A 20,774-nucleotide genomic window follows, 5' to 3' on the forward strand; every position below is an offset into this window, starting at 1 on the left:
GGTCACGTTAACTATTGCCTTCAGTAAGTTCCCTTGGACCTTGACTGACTATCTATCGGGGTGAGGATGCGAGAGGAGATGAACAAAAGGATCCAAGGTGAACGCGGGGCTTCGGATGGCGTCCACGGGAGAGCTGACAAGTGTTGACAAGGTCACAGTCAGAGACAGAAAGCCATGTGTGTGTGTGTGGTAGATGGATTAGTGGAGTCACTCAGAGGGAAAATGTCGATCTGTCACAGTGTGTAGGGTCAGTGATCTGTCAAAAGACACAGCTTGAGAGAAAAGAGACACAGGCTTTTGCTTATTTATAAGTTTCTAAATGTTGACCAAAAGCCCCCCCAATCATGTCAATCAATGCAAATTTTGCTATTTGGTGTATATCAAGGTTAGGGGTGTGCAAATCTACTACTACAATAATAATATCGTAATAATAGCTTTAACAATGTGTCAGCTGACATTGTAAAGTATATCACACACTTTGCAAAAAACAAACAAAATCACGCAATGAGAATGGCCACTTTCACTGTTCAATGCCGGTAGAATGCTCTGAAATTCAAGATATATGGGGTCATTTTCACCTCACAAAGTTCTGTCTTATATCAAATTATATAGGCTAGTTTTGCAATATATAAATATAGCCATATTGCCCATTTTCCCCTTCATTATGCGAATGCCAAAATCAAGACAAAATGGTTTCATTTAGTTTCTAGATCACTTCAAATCTCCCTTTCTCCCAAATCTCCATTTCAAATGGTTTATTTTCTGAAACATTATCATGTACATCCTACAATCCAGAGAGAGCACAAAAGTCTGAACACTTACTAGCATTACACATTAGCTAAGCCTGTAAGTTTAAATCCGATTACAACTACTCAAGTGTCTCCTTATCCACCAGCACGGAGACAGTGACGGTGCAGGAGCTGGTGCTCACCGGGAGTAAAAGGATGGGAACCAGGATCTGTGTAAATCTTACGTGGTTGCTACAGCGTGCACATCTTCACTAGGAACTATTTTATTCCAGCCAATTTGGACTGATTATTTGCTGAAGTTGTACTTTCCAGCAGAATACTACTAATTATGTTCTACAGGCTGTGTGTGGAACGCTAATTACAGGGCGTTGGTGAATGCGTGTGGGTTCAGGTCATAAAAAAAACAACTGAAGGGCTCATTTCTTGCTTAACTGTTCAAATCACGCCTCTCTGAATAAATCACGTAATCAGCAGGAAGCAAAAAATATCCTTCCTCTCGCTTTCATTCAAGAGAGACCTTCCAGGCCTCCGTAAGCTTCCTTTATTAGTAGTAATGGTGCTATAGGCTTGTGAAGTAGAAAGATAATTGCAGATTTGAGAGTTGATTTGAGCTTCAAAGAGATAGTGGGTAGTTCAAATAAGGGAGGAGGAAAAACCAGCTTCAGAGAATAGTGATAGTTAAGAGAAATCGTGAACTTTTATTTTAACTTAAACCTCTATTACGATCAAAGAGCCCACTCTCCATTCATTTCAGTCCAGTCTGAAGTCAATATGAGCATGTGATAGAAACTTTACTTTGGAGATGTGCAGCTCTGAAGTAGAGCTGGCATTTTTAAAACGAGATTGAGGTAATGGGTTATGATTTACGTCATGCCATTTAAGGTGCACTGTGATTATGTCCTGATGTCAGGGTCCAGACCGATGTCCCATGACAGATGACAGACAGGTAAGACTACAGTAGAGAAAAAAAAAAGTGTAAAGATGCAGAAAAGTAAACCTTTTCACTTTAAGTAAAAGACAATACAGCTATCAATTAAGCTATTAGGAAATATGATATTGTGTTATGGCTTAGTGTGATTATCAAATCAAGAGGGCTGCTTATTAATAAATAATTACTGTATGAGCTGTGCGTTTCAGAGTGAAGAGCAACACGGTGTTTATTCACACACATCCAGCTCATGATCTGGTATTTCACAGAAATTGACCCGAGCCGCTCTGACCATTAACAGGGTTGCCAACTCTCACGCATCTGGCGTGACATTCACGCTTTAATTCAGCATCAATCTCACGCTCTCACGCACACGCATGAAATGTCACGCCAAAATCCATGTTTCTCCCCTCTCAATCCGTTAATTTTCTGTTGATGACTATACTAGACCACAGCGTATTAATGACAGGAGAGGAGTTTAAGGCCCACAGCTGTAACATCTGCCTACAACGTTCTCACTGCAGTGTTCTCTGATCGTTGATTCGCTGAAAACCTTGCACCTGATACGTCAGTTGCTTTGTGAGAAGTTCAGAGAGAGTTCGGAGCATAGGTTCGGAGTCGGAGCCACTGATGCGCGTCTGAAAGTTTGGATGACAATCAAGGTAAGCAGATAATAAAATGGTGTGCCTTGTCACTATAGACCTAGCCTTGCCTAATCAGTCTGTGTGCCGAGAGTACAGACTTCAACTATAGTTGCAAACGTTGTCTGACGCGCGTTATGTGGGCTAGCTAATTGCTCAGTAAAAATAGGCTCATGGTACAAATTACGTTTTGGCAGATCGGGCAAGTGGCATTTTAAAATTCCCTAAATTATCAAAGGTTGCCCAGATTGTGTTGAGTCTGCCACAGTCAAATGCGGATGCTGAGCGAACCTTTTCAGTTATTGGCCTAAACAAGACTGACACCAGGAACAGACTGTCACTTGATGGCACCCTGTGAGTGATGGGAAGTTCGGATCATTTTACTGACTCGCTTGTTCTACCTCGTTCATTAAAATGAACGAATCTTTTTTCGAGTCATTTCGTTCATTTAAGGGGCTTTAAATGTTATACTTTTAACAGCCAAATTCCATGAACACCTATGCAGTCTCTATCATATTCTGAATTAAGAAATCATTATAATGCAGTCAAAAATAATTTACAGGGAACATAAATAATTACTTTACCTTCCGATTCTTTTGTTCATTTGTCACGTGACAGACGCATTACGGTTCATGAACGGATCGAACCCTGCTTCAGATACGAGCTCCTGCAGAGGTGGTGAAAGCAGGCCAACACTGCCACTGTGGCACAACAGGCCTAATGTGTGAAACTTGCGTGTTGTGGTTTTCTGGGGACTATTATGTGTTCCTTTTGTTTTGAGATTTCTTATTGTTTTGATGTTGTTGTTTTACATGTTTGTTATTTAATCACCTCTATCTTAATTTTTTTATAGTGCAATCAATAAATTAATTGTACATTTTGAAAACACGTTTCCATTCTATTATTATTTTTTCTTTCCCCCCATAAATCAGGGTTTATACTAAGTAAACAAGGACTGATATTTTTTAAATTAGGGTTGCCAAAAATTTTCTCCGCGTGTGCGCCCGCGCACTGAAGGTTTTACAGAGTCTCACTCCAGCCAAAGTCCCAAAGTTGGCAACCCTGCATTAAAGAAAGAACTGAAAGAATACATCATGAGTTGCTCGTGTGAAACACGATTACAATATATTTCTTATTTTGTTTAATATTCTATTTGCTAATAATTATAATAAAAAACTATTATTATTTTATATTATTTATAGCGATACTGACCGGGTCAAACTCTGTAGACTTTACGGTTACTGAAAGAAGTTTGAGTTGGTTCATTTAAAGAGAAAAACCAAGTGTGAATACCCAAGTTTTCAGGTTTTCCCCAAAATCGTGGTAAAACAGTGGTAAAAATGTATTCAGGTTTTTTATTTTCAATAGCTTTATCTATGCAGATGCACTCCCCCAACAGAATCACCACAATCATTCATCAAAAATTACATTTGTAATTGTATTGCACCAAATTTTCTGAAACTGGGTGCAATGTGGAGTTTTCCTGTGGTAGAAGTGATGAAAAAAGTAATTTATTGTGCCATTACCTTTTAAACTCTGCAAAGAAGAAATTATTCAATGACCAATGAAATGCAGAGAAGCAAAACCGCACGAAAAAGGCTGTGGTGTACGAGTAGTAGTGATGGCCGTGCCTAAATGATTCGTCACTGTCTGCGTTCGCTCAAAGTGTTTTAAAACGCAGACTAATGGTTGCTACACACTTGATTATATATAAAATAAGCTCTCTACAAGTTGTGTGTAACTTTACCCATACGCAGCAGTGATAGATCAGATCATTGACTTGATTTGATGAATTTGAATTTCGCTCAACAAATCAGTGCCTACTAAATAATAAAAGTAGGGATGTGCGAACGTCTAATTTCATTACAGTTTAAATGGAAATTTTGCATTTTTTGAGACAGTCTGTATATATACGATCCATTTGAAATAGACTACTTAATATATGAACAGTCAAATCCTATACTGAATGCCACTAAAATGTCATTTTTATATATAATGGGTCCTTATTTTGTTTAGTTGTCTCTTGTCTGTTCAGAATTGAGTGAGAATCGCGAAAAAAAAATAAAAAAAATTCATGATTCTCAATTCATCCAGAAACCTGCAGCTCTACTACGAATGTTTCACATCAACACGTGAGCAGAGGTTATTCATGGGCAGAATCAGATACAAATAAGGAGCTTCAAAACATGGAATCGACTTATGCAAGAGATCCATTTAAAAGCAAGTGCAAAACTAACCTATGCATCCAGTAATTAATTCAGCTGGTTTGGTAATAAACGGCAGCTCATGGAACAAAGAAATAAAAGAATGTGTTGACCCATATTCTACATAGTATGATGCTGAGAAATGCAAAGCCTGATTAATGCATCCAAATAAACTAAAGCAAACAAAACACACTGACCAGCAGCGCACTAATCTGTCTGTGCTCTAATCAGCTCATGGGACAAACGGAAATCTAACCCTTCAACAGTGGATTTGAGTTGATGGGAGTTTAACATGCTTTGGGATTTTACGCAAGATTTGCATTTAAATGGACCTGACTCCGTTTTAATTTGAGCCAGCTTAAGCAGAAAGAAAGGCATTTTCACCCACTCTCTCCACATTAGGAATAGGCCTAGGACACACACACGCAAAAAAAAATCTAAATTAAGTCACTATTTACTCTCTCATGTTGTTCCAAATATGCATGACTTTCCGTATGACTGCCTTAACCCCAGTTCTACTGAAAAGGTAGCCAGATACTCTTCAAATAAAAAAATCACTTCACTCCAGAGTAAAGAAAGGGGGGATGAGAGAGGGGATGAAATCTTGGGGATGAGAGAGAAAATTGGTTTGAACATCTGCCTTTTTTCTCAAGTCCATGTCCATTGTCCATCAGCTCCTCCCATTTGATTATTAGCCACAACCAGCTGATAATTCATCAAGAGGAGAGAGAATGGCAGTAATTACCCCATCCTTCTGCCAAAGTATCTCTAAACACACCAACATTATCATTATGACCATCACTGTGATCCGTCATTGCAAAAATTACCATCACCACCATCCACCACATTTATCAGGAGGCTTGCCGTGAGTCACGTCAACACGCTCTTCATCAGAAAAACTGAGGCCCTTTTCTAGTTGTTTACCGGGTGCAGAAAAAAAGCTGACCTAGACCTGACATGCAAAGGTCTATTTTCATATGAATTAGATGAGGGTTATGAAATATGAGTCAGCTATTTCATTTTAGCAAACTGCAGCTCAGTTACAAAATCTACTGAGTTGCTTTGCTGCTTACAGCTTACAAGCTTCTAGAACAGCGTCCAAACTCAAATGAAACCTTGATTTAAAATGTTCTACACCAGCATCCACACTGCCTTCAGCACTGGACACACACAGAGACAGTACACCGACTCCACAGAACTGGTAGGGACAAGCAGACTATGTGGCAGGAATTAACCAGCAAAGTCCTAAACTCATGCTGGCCTTAAATGATGACTGCAATGCTTCTGAAAATATGTCAACATCTACTCCCATCTACTCAATATTTCATGAAGCATCACTGCCTGTCAAGAGTTTCCTCATGTACTGGCATTCAGTTAAGACTGCGAAGAACAGAAATGTTGGTGAAAACAAAGTCATGTTTTAAGACTGCAGCCTCATTGTGCTCTACTCCGAACCGAAGTACAGTTCCTCTACAACTGCCCCTTTATTTGTCTTCTGTGCATGTTGTTGTTCATTAAGGTCTCTGGCGTCATTCTGTTAGCGATCTCATTAGTGGCTTCCTGCCAGTGGCAGAATGGAGCAGCTGCTGTGAGACGGCCTGCCCCTCTAAGCAGAGACAACATGGGCCGAGAACAAGCAGATGTGATGCCCTGTGGACTTACCAAACCTTTGAAGCAGAGTGTGTGGCCGTCTCTTGACACCTGCATAAACTGGGCCACTTGGGTCGATTTAGGCCACTTATTACAATAGATCAACAGAAATGATGCTGGAAATGCTGTTGCGTTACTGCTTGAGATCAGAGACAAAAGAGACACTGCAGTGAAGCTAATTACCCATGATTTCTTGAAGACAAAGCTTCTGAATTATTACTCAGAGTGTAAGACTATACAGCATTAGTGGTGAGACCACAGATTGAATTTAGCCCACAAGCTTTGATTTACAGACCCTCTCAACAAATGGTTCTCTATAACGGCTCCACCAAAGCCACCAATCAAGTTTTATTGCAGACAAAATATCGACCACTCTCCACATTACTATTTTTATCTCTCATACATTGATTGGTCTAGGCTCTTTAAAGGGATAGCTCACCCAAAAATGAAAATTCTGTCATAATTTGCTCTCCCTCAAGTTGTTCCAAACCTGTATGAATTTCTTTCTTCTGCTGAACACAAAAGATGATATTGTGAAGAATATGGGTAACCAAACAGTTGATGGATGTCACTGACTTCGATAGTATATTTTTTTCCCTCCAAACTATGGAAGTCAATGGGATCCATCAACTGTTTGGTTACAGACATTCTTCAAAATATCTTTCTTTGTGTTCAGCAGAAGTAGTTTAATGCGTGTCCATTGACAGACGAACTCTGCTCTCCGCATCCAATTCACACCAATATTTTAAAGGTCCCATGACATGCTACTTTTTGTAGGCTTTAATATAGGCCTTAGTGGTCCCTAGTACTGTATCTGAAATCTCTTTCCAAAAATTCAGCCTCGGTGCAGAATTATAGCCACTACAAGCCAGTCCCAGAATGAGCTTCCTTCAGACGGGCCGTTTCGGTGTCTGTAGCTTTAAATACTAATAAGGAGGAGAAAGGCGGCGCAAGGTGGAGGGTGGGTGTGGCCTTGACCATCTTGCGCAACGGTACCGTGGCGTGCATGTTTACGTTGGATATAGCAATGGCACGAAGACACGCAGTCTTTCAAGCATTTCAGTTTGACCCAGAATCTGATCCGGATGGAGAAGCAACAACTCAGCGGTTCCAGCAGGACGTTTCCGAATGGTTAGTTTAAAATATTATGTCTGGATACGGTACTTTATTCGGATGGTTTACAGTTATTATCATGTAGCTAACGCTAACCAACTGTTGCCTTTTCATGAGAGATCTGTAACGTCTGTATTTATCTTATTAAAATTACATCAAGCTCTGTGATCTTGAAATGCGGATATCGCGCGCGCCATATAACCAACAGGAAAACGGTTATCCAAATAACAAAGAAATGTACAACACTCGCGTTACAGTGTGTGTAACTTGATGCTGTCTACCTTTACATTAGCGCAAGTAACTGCATAGCTGCATAGCTAATGTGACAGCCACATTCTACGTGTAACAAGCTAGGTAACCATAAACAGTGAAGCAACACACTTATATATAATTTGTTGACTTACTTGTCCGAGGTGTGTAGCTGAGCCAAAGAGAGTGATCCAGACTTTAGTTTCAGACGTTCAGCAAGCCCAGCTCTGTATTGACCCTTCGGTGTTCATTTGTACATCCAATTATTGAGCAATTGTTATGCTTCGCTCGCTCAAAAGCCATAATATCTCTCGTGGACAAACTAAAATGGGTGGTGTGGCGCAATGGATAAGACACATGCCTTTGGTGTGAGAGACCCGGGTTCGAATCCACTGTGAGACACCAATGTGTCCCTGAGCAAGACACTTAACCCCTAGTTGCTCCAGAGGCGTGCGACCTCTGACATATATATAGCAATTGTAAGTCGCTTTGGATAAAAGCGTCAGCTAAATGAATAAATGTAAATGTAAATGTAAAATCGCGCACGCGCGCGTTCCTACTTCCTATCGCATTTTCTCATGGGCGGAAAATATTCTCTGGGCGGGCAAAGCAGAGACAGGGGAGGTAACATTTCCTCCTTATGACATCATAAAGAGGAGATTCAAGATCAGCGCGTATGAGCCTCCATTTTCTCAAAGGCAGAGAAAGATAGCAAAAGCTCGATTTACACCGATTAAAATTTCTAGAAACTTGGGGACCATATACAGGCTAGGGGAACTCATATTAATGTTAAAAAACCTCAGAAAGTGAAAATTTCATGTCATGGGACCTTTAAGATGATCCTGGCTGCTCTTTTCAATATGACAAAGTAAATGAAGACTACGACTGTCAAGCTTAAAAAATACAAAAAGCCATAAGAAAAGAGTGTAATTCAATGATAAAGATAGGCGGTGACATCCCTGGGTGTTGGGTGGATTCAGCATTACTCATTCTGCAGGCACCTGGCTGTAAACAGAGCTGACTGTGTGAAAACACTTTAGCTGTGATTAGCTTTCAGCACTCTTGTCATGTTCACAAGTGCCAGGAATGCTACAATGACTAAATCTTCCACTAAATCTTGGATCAAAAAAGAAGAAAATTCTGTCATTATTTAGCCTACTCACCCTCGTGAATGTTTGTAACTAAACAGTTTTGTTTACAATTGTCTTCCACTGTGTAGCATCTGGACCAATCTAACAAATTATTAATTAGCCTATATTTAATAATCCAGCAAACTCACTCTTCCCAACAAAGGTCTATGAAACACCCCCCCAAAACTAACATCATGTTTACTGCAACATCTGTTGTTTAGTACAAATGCACATATTGCCTGGACTATATTAAAACGTTTAATATTTTTATATTATATTTAAACGAAAAGAGGCAGGGTTGTGTTTTATATTTCGTTTTGTTATAAACAGGCTAACGTTACATGCAGTGAATATAATCAATACGTGTTGCCTGAACCACATTTGTGTGGCTATATTTAAATTTATTGTTGCCTAAAATATACATACAGAGATAACCGGAGTAGCAGAGCGAGCTGAGTGACGCTTTCAAGAACGCGCTGTTCAATTTGCAGAATTACCGGACTCACGTCCTCGGGAGTCATTCTCCTGAGTCGGACTTGGCAAGTCCGAACTTTGTGTACTTGGAATTGAGAAACGCCTAATGTCAGCGCTTGGCTTCTTGTGACAAACATGCCGAGAAGCAAGAACAAGATCTGCTGTATGTCATCCATTGTTGTTTATGTCGCTTTCTTCTTCGCGCGAAAATGACGTTGATCACTTCTTTCCGGCATAGGCTACACCACGCCTATCAAGTAAGGGTACTGTTGGCAGTGGAAACGCAAGCCGATTCATGGTTTACCGACCCAAACCGTACCGCTCAGTGGAAACGAGCCATAAGACTGATAAGACTTCTTACGACCCCAAAAGGAATTTGCAGAGAGTTGTGACTCTCACTTAATTCTTGCAGAGAAGGAGAAATAAACCATTTTAATCCTATATATTCTATATAACCACTTGTGAAATGTATAAACATGTAGGCTTATCTAATTTTCCCATCTCATGATTTTCCTTTTATGTGGTTTGGCCTATGTATTCATTCTCTCTTTTAAACTCTTTTGGATTAATGTTTCAGACTTGCATACTATGGTTAACCAAAATCATTTGTGTAGCATGTTTAGTCTCTATAAACTCCAATCTTCGTCCCCCATTTGTTAATTTACTTTACATTTTACTAACTTTGTGACGCATTAGTATTATAAGAATCTTGAAGATTCTTTTGTTAAACACCCAATCAAATTACATGTGCAAAGGCCTGCTTGAACAAAAGGTCATAAAGAAATTCCCTCCAAAGGGAACAACTTCTTATTGGCTCACAACCCTCCAGAGGGTGTGACATCTTCACGCTTTAAAAATCACTGATCACAAGATCACGCCTCTTAGTCTCTAGTCCCTTTCTGAAATCCTGATGTGAAGATGATGCTGAACTAGAAGTTTTCTAAGGACCCCCAAGCTTGTGCCAGGCTCTGACTCCCACTGGTTCTCTCTCAAGACCACATCAGCAAAGATCAACTGGAGCCTCAACAAATTGCATCAGGACAGTTTAATTCAAATGGGCGAGACATGCAAGTACCAAACTTAGTCTCATTATTTGATACATTAAGTATCCTTATCCCTTTTAAAGAAGGGCATGTTAGAACTAAACTGATGGTTTGCTCAAGGCTGTTGATCGTCTGAATTTCAAACAATGCTTTAACTTCTTGCTTTCCTGTATTCTGCTTCAGCTCTCTTTCCCTTGGTAAACTGTATGCATGTATGTATGTGTATGTTAGAGTAGTTTACGTGTTTAGTTTAGTTAATCAAATCTTGTTCATGTCACACGTAAAGTTGTCCATGTTTCAAGGTCATATACTGGAGTCCCTAATCATGCAGATTTTGATTACTTGCTCTTAGTAGTACTGTACAGTAAGAAAGACATTTCCCATATCCCGGAAATGTGCATTTCTTAGAATGAATAAACCATTAACGCGGCACAAACAGGTTAATTGATTGTAATATTAATTTTACTACATTAAGTTAATTCTATTAACTGATCCAAATATTCATAATCAATTAGGCTATAACAAGTTATTAATATTTCTTTAGAGCTAATTTGCTACAACTTTATGGATAAAAAAACCCTGAGACATTTCAAATGTGTCGCCCTTGACCTACAGTAGGACAAGTGAGACTTAAAGGGATACTTCAGGATTTAGCATTAAGCTTTGTATTAGTAGAAAACCTGTAGTATTTTCGAATTACCATGCTTTCCACCCTCATATCCCCCTGAGACAAGAGATTTATGTATTTTTTGTCTGGAAAAAATCCTCCGATGACGCAAAAATCGTCATTTTGCGTCATCGGAGGATTTTCTGGCCAGAGGCTAAAGACTACAGCCAGTAGATGGCGTAGTTCCGCATGTTTTCAGCCCGCCCATACAGGGTTGGATCTCACTCACAGAATGTACACAGTGTCAGCCGTCTTTCTTTGGAAGCTAAGCTAGCAGGCTCTTGTTCTGTGGAGAAAGCTGAATAGTAGGAGAAAGCTGAGTAAGTTGGGGTTACCATCCTCCTTTTCCCGGACTTGTCCGGCGGGAGAGATCGTTCAAAATGTCCGGGATTCAGCTTTTGCGTTCTGCGGTCGCCATTCATTGTTTACATGCACACATTTTCTTCCAATCTAACTGAATTCATTCTGATTGGTGAATCTGAATGTAGTGTTTACATGAACGCTAAACAAGTGATCGGTTGATGTGCGTTTTACCATTGCTAAGAAAATTCCTGCTCCTCCGTGAGAGATGCAAGACCCGGCGCGTCTCAGTAATGACGCCACCGGCCTCGCGCCGTTCTCCCGCGGCCGTCAGCCTCGTCCTGCTCGCCACAGTAAACATGATGAATGAATGGCGACTGTAGAACGCAAAAGCCGAATCCCGGACATTTTGGGCTATCTCTAAATCCCTGGCAAACTTATCACGTAGGCTAGCCTTGTTGTTTGTTTTCAACTGCGCACTCTTACCGGTAGGCGTGGCCTCCTAAGGCAGCGAAGCAAGTGCATTCTGGGAGTTGTTGTCTTTCATCCACATAAGCCAAAAATACATTTTCTGGCTTTTCTCAGACTAGAAAGCTCCAAATTCAAAAATTTCTTCACATTTCTTCTACTTAAATGACCTATTTTAAATACACATTCATCTTCCCAGAGGTGAAGTATCCCTTTAAAGGTGCACTATGCAGAAATTTTCAGTTACTGTTTGCAAGCACACCATTCAAACTCCCGCCCTCACCTGTGCCACGCATTGTTATTGGCTGGGATGACACACTTCCTGGCCAAAGGTTGCAGCCCAAAAACCTCCCAAACACAGCAATAGAAGAATAAAATACAGAAAATACAGGCACAGGGTAGTGTCTCTGCAGACACAAACATCACCACACATTTCTAGTGGATCATAAGAAATGACTGAGAGGCATTATTTTTGTATGAGTCTAGCCTACACTTTTCTCTGGTATGGGAAATCAATGTTAACAGGGTATGAATGAAGAGGAAAGAACACTTCTGTAATACCTATGTGCAGCATAATATAACAGCAGCTCTCCCTTGGACAGTGAGTGTCTACTTTCTTTATTTCCAGGATCAGGTAACTGGACCTCAGAAAACCAGCCCTTTCAAAACAGTAGAGCTGAATCTACAATTACAATCGAGCTGAAAGACACACACACACACAGAGAGAGAGGGGGGCAAGGTAGGACAAAAGGACTGTATGTTATATAGAATTCAACAGTTGCCAAACACAAACAAAATGGCCTCTTAAGATTATGAGAATTTTACAGCAGTGGCAGAGCCTTTTCTTGAGAAATGAGCTCTGAAGAGTTGTAATCTGGTTAACAACTGTATTGCCTCCAAATGGATATCGGAAGGCAAGACAACGGTTCAGCTGTCATGTTTCAGATAAGAGAGAATTCTGGATGATCTGAGGATATCTCCTCATATCCACTTACATAAGAGCTCCACTCTTCCACTCAAAAAAGGGTTTGACAGTCACATGTACTGAATGGGAGACTAGCTATAGGGCATATTTAAAGAGACTGTATGGGAAACAAACTCCAACATGCTTTTTTATGATGCATTTTTAATATTTGTTTTCCATTTTTTATACTCCGTCTCCTAGTGCCTGACTAACTTCATCATTAACTGTAGTTACAGCTAAAGTGTCAAGGGACCCAGTCCTGAGGGGTCCCATTCCGGTAAAGCTAAAGCAATTTTCAGTTTCAGATTTGCAATCATGAGTTTAACAAAAGCAGTCAATTACTCTATTTTCTAAATGCATGGTATTAATCTTATTGTGAACGATTCATCCATGTATACATTTAATCTTTTTTTCTTTTTTCTTCTTCTTCTGGTAAAACAAATTTCTCTCTGAAAATGTATGCAGGACTTCTCCAAACATTTAGTCTGCTTAATCGTTTTCTTACAAACGACTGCAAGTTCATATCCAGACCTGCCTCCATCCAATCAGTAACCGATGAATTGAAACAAAACCCCATTCTGCATTTTTTTTTTCAATTAACCATTTCACTCAGATGTCAGTCACAAAACCGTTCCCTTGCTACTTTAAAGACCCAATCACTTTGAAACTAGGCTAATTCTTACCAAGTAGGCCTTCATTGCAAAAAAAAACCCAGTTTTATTCTATACATTAATTTTTGCATGTGTTTCCAAACAGCTTTACAGCTTTAATTTGTATAAGTTACAGGTTACACATTAACAAATAACCAAAACATGGATAATAATTATTTTGACCATAAAAGTACACACAGACTGATAATGGCTTGGACTGGATTTGTTTTGTTTTTTTACAAATATTATTACTTTGACCTAATCAGTTCTTTAATACCGTGTTTACTGACAAACAGGACCATTGGGTATTTACAGGCAAAGTAACTTATTTCATGTATTTATTGCATTGACACAACCCCTAAAAGGATGAAAATAAATTCAGCCATTTGGATATTGCTAATATTTTATGTAGTTTAAGTCTAATGATTATTTGTTATTATTGAGTCAAAAAGGAGAAATATTGGACAATTAGACAATCAGTATTGGCCATTCTCTCCACATAAAGCTTAAAGCATGTCCAGTGGAGCTAAATGAAGGGTGGCGTAGCATGTCAATATTAAGGTAATCCAACTGTTAACATAACAAAGTTATTGTTATTGCAAGGCGTTCAGTGAAGGGGTTCTCATTTAGTCACCTTTATTTATATAGCACTATTTACAATACAGATTGTTTCAAAGCAGCTTTATAGTGATAACAGGAAAATAATGCAACAAAGTTTGTTTCGGCTGTACAGCAGCTCTAGAAGAAAATAGTGTCATAGTCCAGCTTAAGTAAGTTCGGTATTGATTCATTCTGTTATAAAAAAGTTATTCATTTAGTTAATTTATCTACAGCCTCTCTGGAGAAAACAGTGATGTCATCGCCCAGCTCAGTTCAGTTCTCATTCAATGGTGTCAATGCAGGTTAAGGTGATCCTTATCAAGTCCAATTTTTTTTTTTTGCAAAATGATAGTGTCTTAATCTTTTAAACTGTTCCTTTTAACTTCAAAATTAGAAATATGCAAAAATGTTGACAAAAAAAAGATATTTAGAGGTAGCTCAATCATGTGGAAGATTGCCTATGTTAAGCTGTGCGGCGTTATTGTGATATGCAAGTAATATTAAAATAAAAGTTGCTGCAAATGAACTACATTTTATTGAAATCAGAGCAACACTGACATGACAACAATGACAACAATCTCAAAAAAGCACAAAGTTTTCAACAATTCCCCATTTTTGATGCTCAGCAGCCAGTGTTGACTTTTTGCAGTCTGGATAGATCCGTCGGTGATCTTCCACCACATGAAGGAGAAACTGCAGTTGTTCTTCAGAGTGTGTGAGATAGCCATTGTATTCTTGAATCAGAGCCACTCCTCTCTCGGTGTGATCATTGACTACTTTCATTGCATGGTTGCCTGTGCCTCCTGATAATCTGCTTGATTCGGCCAAAGTTCCGGGTCAATATCAAGGAACGTAATGTCATTTTTTAAACCAAAAAATGTGCTCTAAACCCAAACAATAACCAAGGTGATCATCATAGAAATATGTATTGATTCCACCAGGAAAGGTAAATCTGCTAAACCGGGTCATGGATGGATTAATCCATGTAATCTACAATAAGTAAACCGAGATATGTATCTAAAATACATATTTAGGAATATATGGTGCATATGGAGATTTTTTTGGAATTTTACTAGCCAGGTACAATACCAAATCAAATGATCTGTTTTTACAAAAATCATCAAAATCTCAGAAAGTTTAAAGCTATTGAGCTACCAGTAATTATTATGTTACTGCCATAAAATTGGCATGCTGTAGGCCTACTTTCTTATATAAAGGAACAATTTGAAGGGTTAAGAGCATGACAATTGGATACTTTAAAAATAAGGACCACCCTAATGCAGGTAGATCAATAATATTGTTGAATATAAGTGTCCCCAACTAAGCAAGCCAAAGGCAACACCTACAATTTGTCCTAATGGTGCGAGAAAACAGACTTGTCTTCTTCACGCTGTGCCACCTAGTCAGACGTTCCCAGATCAAAGAAACAGGGCTTAGTGACACACACTCATGTCTGAAATGATATGCTGCTACAGACAGATCCTAATCCACAGGCCTGTCCTGCCAGCTGGTTTGAGTTGTTAGCTCTGAGTATGTAAAGGATTCTGAAGTCAATTAAAAGACTAAAACAACTGAACATGAAATTAATTAGACAAAGCATGTAGCAGCACTCTGATGGCAGGCTTGAGTGCCAAGACAAAGAAATCATGGGGTTTTCTCTCTAAAAAAAAAAAAAAACATAACCTAATAATCCAATTAGGATTATGAAAGAAAACTCCATCAAATACTTCCACTTCTAGCTGGATTGCGATCTGACAGCTGCTTTTTTTCATCTGGAAGTGATCAGATAGGTGGCGACAGATAAACAACAGCTCTGCCCGTGAGGAGCCTCGGTTGCACCAGTCTACCTCTCCAGGAATCCAGCGGAGGCCATGCGCTCCAGTCCTCCCATGGGGGATGCCACCAGAAATAGAAGCAGGCGTGGATTGATTGAGGTCTGTGAAGAGCACAGCCAATGGAAATTAAGGAACCAGAGTAAACACACAACAGCTGTCACCCGGGGAGGTTGTTGGCATAGCAATGGGAGGAGAGAAACCCAATCAATAGAACAACAAGTGCGACCTGTCCAGCAATGTGCTTGGTATCCCTTCCTCTACTGCTATCTATATAATGGAAACGGTAACATTAAAACATCCAAACAGTGCGAGAAACTATGGCTCCTTTAATAAACAAAACAAGGTCCAAAGATTCTCAGCAAAAAGACCGAAGGCCTACTTAAAGCTCCCAGCAGTTTTCCGTCAAAACAAACGTTTGGTGGTTTAACATTTGAAAATGAATTAAGACAATTAAAATGAGAAATTGTTGTAATGTGAAAGACATTACATTGATTGGAGAGAGAATCGCGATGAATACTGAAAATCTCAAAATCGATCCAGAATCGTTTGAAGAAACACAATGCCTCGATTTACTGTCCCAGCACTACCCCCCACCGTATATATTTTAATAATAAAATGAATATCATAAACATTCACGTAATTGACTATTCGTTTAAATGAACATAGAACCTAAAAACATTCATGTGATGTCATCTCCTGTAGCCCTGGCAGTAAATCATCTCCCCTGCAGGAGTGAGATTAGGCAGATAACACAAGTCCTCCTGGGAATCATCTCCATGGGGGCACAGGCATGATTAGGCTCTTTAAAACACGTCTGTGAAGGTGCGCTGGTATGCCATTCCTGCCTTCTCTTGTGGCACCTGAAGTAACAGCGCACACTGATTTGGAATGATGGAATGCATGATCTACTTCATGAGACAGTGAGCGTTTAAAGTGTGCCAGACTGATTGGCACGGCTTACATTGAATGTAAGCTATATCAAACATGTTTAGGAACGTCCATCAACCTAAATGCTATGAATTATTGCAGAGGACCCCCCAACTTAAAGTGGTTCCTTAAAAAGGTTCCTAATTTTGTTTTGGAGGTCTCCTACAATAGGGTTTACATGCATCCAAGAAAAAAGAAAAGAAAAAAAGTTCACTTTATTTTTGTCATAATATACATTGCAACTTTACCTCTTTTCTCACAGTGTCTGAAAAGATCGATCAAGGATCCAGTCTCTCGTTTCCGAGAGCATACCCTGCTGCTCTGATTGGTCAGATGGCCCAGTCTGTTGTGATTGGTCTACTCTGCTCTGATTGGCCATATGGCCCAGTCTGTTGTGATTGGTCTACTCTGCTCTGATTGGCCAGATGGCTCAGTCTGTTGCGATTGATCTCTGCTCTGATTGGCCAGATGGCCCAGTCTGTTGTGATTGGTCTACTTTGCTCTGATTGGTCAGATGGCCCAGTCTGTTGTGATTGATCTACTCTGCTCTGATTGGTCAGCTGGCCCAGTCTGTTGTGATTGGTCTACTTTGCTCTGATTAGGCAGATAACACAAGTCCTCCTGGGAATCATCTCCATGGGGGCACAGGCATGATTAGGCTCTTTAAAACACGTCTGTGAAGGTGCGCTGGTATGCCATTCCTGCCTTCTCTTGTGGCACCTGAAGTAACAGCGCACACTGATTTGGAATGATGGAATGCATGATCTACTTCATGAGACAGTGAGCGTTTAAAGTGTGCCAGACTTTAAACAGACTGGTTGTGCCAGACACAACCAGTCTGTTGTGATTGATCTACTCTGCTCTGATTGGCCAGATGGCTCAGTCTGTTGCGATTGATCTCTGCTCTGATTGGCCAGATGGCCCAGTCTGTTGTGATTGGTCTACTTTGCTCTGATTGGTCAGATGGCCCAGTCTGTTGTGATTGATCTACTCTGCTCTGATTGGTCAGCTGGCCCAGTCTGTTGTGATTGGTCTACTTTGCTCTGATTGGCCAGATGGCCCAGTCTGTTGTGATTGATCTCTGCTCTGATTGGCCAGATGGCTCAGTCTGTTGTGATTGATCTCTGCTCTGATTGGCCAGATGGCTCAGTCTGTTGTGATTGATCTCTGCTCTGATTGGCCAGATGGCTCAGTCTGTTGTGATTGGTCTACTTTGCTCTGAAATGGTCAGATGGCCCAGACTGTTGATTGATAAAAAATATACAGCTGTTCATTGTTTTTTCATGTTAGTTCACAGTGCATTAACTAATGTTAACAAATACATTTAATTTTAATCATGTAGGCTATTAGCAAATGTTGAAATTAACTTTAAATAAGATTAATAGAACTGTAGAAGTATTGTTCATTCTTAGTTCATGTTAAATAAGTTAGTTAACTAATGTTGTTAACTAACTATAATAAAACCTTATTGTAAAGTAGAGGGCTGCATTGGGATTGAGTCCCGCGGGACCCAACGCAAATCTCGCGGGAGCGGGCGGTTTGAACTTTGTTGCGGGCGGGAATGGGCGGCTAAAAAAAACACTGCGGGATCGGGAGGTAGCCTAGCGACATGATGGAGATGTCAATAATGACACTTTTCCACTACACAGTACCAGCTCGCCTCGGCTCGGATCGACTCGACTCGCCTCGCCTTTGTTTGGTTTTCCACTGTGTAAAACTTGTAACTGTATCTGCTTCCAGGTACTTTTTTTTCGTACCACCTCCGGCGAGGTTCTAAACGAGCTGAGGCGATACTAAAATGTGACGTGAAAATACGGCAGACTGCTGATCAGAGAGAATCATCACTATTCACTGCGTCATCATTGCACGCGCCAGACGGAGTATCCTGAATAAAAACAGCAAAAACAAAAACAAAACCATCCAAAAACAGCATACACTCGATTTCCTCCATTGTCCTGTGTTGTATGTGTCCAGAATACATGCCGGCCAGGGAAACGAAACAAACCCCATGAATCTCTTCAATAATAGCAATACAAATACATGTTTTTCCTGCGGGACGGGAGAAGACACAAAATCAATGCATCTCTATTATTGTGCGGGAATAAATTCTCAGAGTTTTGCGGGAGCGGGCGGGAGTGTAACACATACGTTGCGGGAGCGGGCGGTAATGGTCAGAAATTCGGCGGGCGCGGGCGGGCGCGGGCGGGATGAAGAAACCAGTCCCGCGCAGGGCTCTATTGTAAAGCTCTGATTGGTCAGATGGCCCAGTTTGTTGTGATTGGTCTACTCTGCTCTGATTGGTCAGATGGCCCAGTCTGTTGTGATTGGTCTACTCTGCTCTGATTGGTCAGATGGCCCAGTCTGTTGTGATTGGTCTACTCTGCTCTGATTGGTCAGATGGCCCAGTCTGTTGTGATTGGTCTACTCTGCTCTGATTGATCAGCTGGCCCAGTCTGTTGTGATTGGTCTACTCTGCTCTGATTAGTCAGATGGCCCAGTCTGTTATGATTGGTCTACTCTGATTGGTCAGATGGTTCAACCTGTTGTGATTGGTCTACTCCGCTCTGATTGGTCAACTGCTTGCAGCGAATGTCGGAAATTAATTTAAGTTGGAAATGTCATTTTGGGGTCTATGCCCCAAAAATGGGACTGACTGACAGTTAAGAGGTCAAATATATCATACAACTGCTATCTATAGCTAATATCCTTCTGTTGGCAAAAGAATGTGGCTCTGTCCAAATAATTTTTTCTTATTTGGCCCACTTGTTAGTGAACAGCCCTGTTCTAGAGCATCTGGACAGATGGCACTAATCAAATAGCTTTGCTGGTGTGGTGTTGTTTCTCTTGCAGTATTTTGGGTAACTAGGTTAGCAGACCTTTTATAAAACACAGGCAGAGATGCCCCACAATCTGCCCTGGGGTATCTACAGCAATACAGTATGTATTACCAATTTACAACTGATCCTAGGGCTTAAGTTGTATAACACATTTGAGAAAGAATATTATAGAATGACGCACACCGACTGACTTCAGCAACAACGATAAGTTTCGACTCCATTTTTTTACACCCTCTGCTTCTAAAACATATTATATATATATATATAGGCTATATATATATATATATATATATATATATATATATATATATATTTCATCAACAAACACAAAAATTGTACAGTCTCCCACCCTGAAGAGATTAAAGTCCAAACAGCTTTGATCCTGGAAGTGCTCGGAAGAAGTTGAACTTAACAGTTCAGAGAGCTAAACACGCTCAAACAAACAAAACAAACACTAAATAAAAAGAACAATCAAATCATTAATTAAATGTTCCCAATTCCATCGAATAGTCTGATTTTACAACAAATACGTAACGTTACTGTCTAGATATAACAGGACTCGCTGCTGTCAGTTATCAGTCTTTACACATCCAGGCTTCAAGCAGTAACGAGGAAAGAGGCGAACATGATACCGTTACCTTCCTCCATATCTATTATTGACAGAATAGCTCTATTATTAAGTATTATTGACTGAGCGTCCGTTAATAAAGCCGTTAAGTCTCATTCTTTCGATGTCTAGCGCTAGCCTGCTGTTAGCTCGCGTGCAGCACGCAGTGCTCGCGCAAGAACTGACCAACTCACTGACTTTATGATATACGTTCAAGCCAGGACTTAAAAAATGAAAAGATCACTGCTCACCCGTTCTCGAAGATCAAAATGTGCTGGATAAGACCTGAACGCTTTGCCCGGGGTGAATTGTGCAGCGTGTTGTGGTTGTAGTCACTGGAGTATGTGTGTGTGTGAGAGAGAGTGATCTAGTTGCTTCCTCGCGCTGACGGAGGAGGAGCTCACGAGACACTCCAGTCAAACACGCGCGCGCACACTCTGGACAGGACAGGTGTCGTCATCATGACTTCAAAAGCCCACATTTTACTTACTTTATAATTTATATATATATATATATATATATATATATATATATATATATATATATATATATATATATATATATAATAGCGTGTTGCTAAAACATTAAAGACATTTAAAAATCTTCTTTTACCACACACACCAGTAAGTATCAAACGTGGGATAAATTAAAGGGCCTAAATAAACTTCCACCAAAGTACTATAACCGGTCAATTAAAGTGCAAAAGCATTTTAAGTTAAATTTAATAATATAAATCCA

The 20,774-nt window shown here is 40.0% G+C and overlaps 1 protein-coding gene across 4 annotated transcripts in view; it reads right to left on the reverse strand.

The window, feature by feature from the left end:
• The window catches only part of ndrg3b (ndrg family member 3b), a 58,901-nt gene extending 38,467 nt beyond the window's left edge, over nt 1-20,434 (reverse strand). For 2 of the 4 annotated variants that reach the window (XM_079849828.1, XM_079849830.1), the window contains exon 1: nt 20,288-20,432. The gene's annotated coding sequence lies outside the window, so the exon portion shown is untranslated. Of the gene's footprint in view, nt 1-20,287 lie in introns of all 4 variants that reach the window. The other 2 variants (XM_079849827.1, XM_079849826.1) reach the window with 2 other exon arrangements.
• Between the last annotated feature and the right edge of the window lie 340 nt (nt 20,435-20,774).

This window comes from Squalius cephalus, assembly GCF_949319135.1.
Source record: "Squalius cephalus genome assembly, chromosome: 18".
NCBI lineage: Eukaryota > Metazoa > Chordata > Actinopteri > Cypriniformes > Leuciscidae > Squalius > Squalius cephalus.